The sequence below is a fragment of the Notolepis coatsorum genome (genome assembly GCF_963971535.1).
Source record: "Notolepis coatsorum genome assembly, chromosome: 18".
Taxonomy (NCBI): domain Eukaryota; kingdom Metazoa; phylum Chordata; class Actinopteri; order Aulopiformes; family Paralepididae; genus Notolepis; species Notolepis coatsorum.
In genome coordinates this window covers 70,490,669-70,491,927 of record NC_140182.1, presented here as the reverse complement: position 1 = coordinate 70,491,927, position 1,259 = coordinate 70,490,669, and positions in this window count along the sequence as shown.

Below are 1,259 nucleotides of genomic sequence, written 5' to 3'. Positions count from 1 at the left end.
AGAGAGTACACAGTGGCAGAATACCTGAGCACTGTGACTGAAGATCCTTGACTATACAGACTCAGCGAGCACAGCCTAGCCATCGAGAAAGGCCCGCCATAGGCAGACTGTGTGTGTTAGAAAGAGAGAGAGAGAGAGAGAGAGCATGTGTGTTAGAGAGAGAGAGAGAGAGAGAGAGAGAGAGAGAGAGAGAGAGAGAGAGAGAGAGAGAGAGAGAGAGAGAGAGAGAGCATGTGTGTGTGTGTTAGAGAGAGCATGTATGAGAGATCAAAAAGGACAAAGATCAACACTTAAATCCAAAGAGAAGAGGGTCTATAGACAAACCAAAGCAGCAAGGAGCCAATGGCCGACATCAGCTAAATAGGCTAGCCAGGTACTGTGACACACACAGCTTTGGCCAACGGCCCAACGCTACCCAAGCTACACAAACGACCAAGACATTCACACACAGCACATGTCGTATCTCCAAATGTTGTGAAGTAGCATATGTTTTGCCTGGAAAAAAACATCGTTATTAACAAAACATTCGGGAGGGGAAGGAAGGAAGAGTGGGGTAATGTCATGACATTTTCATTAATCTTACCTGCACCAAGGAACGCAGGGCGAAAGGCCGTAACACAGGTCTCCACGTTGACGAAAGGCCTCTCGCTGTCGGGACAAAAATAAGCTGCTGCCAGAGCCTTGTCATGGTGCAGGCCCGACTACATCTTCTGTCAAAGATGATGTCGTAGTCAGAGTGCCAGAACCCCCTGCTATTCTCACGGCTAATGTCAATGGTCGTAGCACAAGCTAACAGCTAACTCAAGGCTAACTGATAGCATCAAACGAACGTTCCCAGCCGAGCGCAGCCGGCAGTTAGCCAGTTAGCTGTTTAGCTTCGGCGTTAACTGCCGGCTGCGCTCGGCTGGGGAACGTTCATTTGATGCTATCAGTTAGCCTTGAGTTAGCTGTTTAGCTTCGACGTTAACAGTTAGCTCAACCAGGCTATCGCTAACCATTAGCTAACGCAGAAGCAAGCTATGCGGCTACATACAGCCAGGTGCTGACACCAGGCACACACCGTTAGCTACTAGTAGTACTATTAGCTAGTCGACCAGTTTGGCTCCAGAGAGACGAGAGAGAGAGATAGGTCCACGGCGGGAATATAATAATAGGTTTTACTCACCATAACGCAGTATCAATGCGGCGCCAATGGTAAAGTTGGAAGGAGACTTTCTTGGCCCACGGTGTAATTTCTTCTGATCCATGCTGCTTTTGAA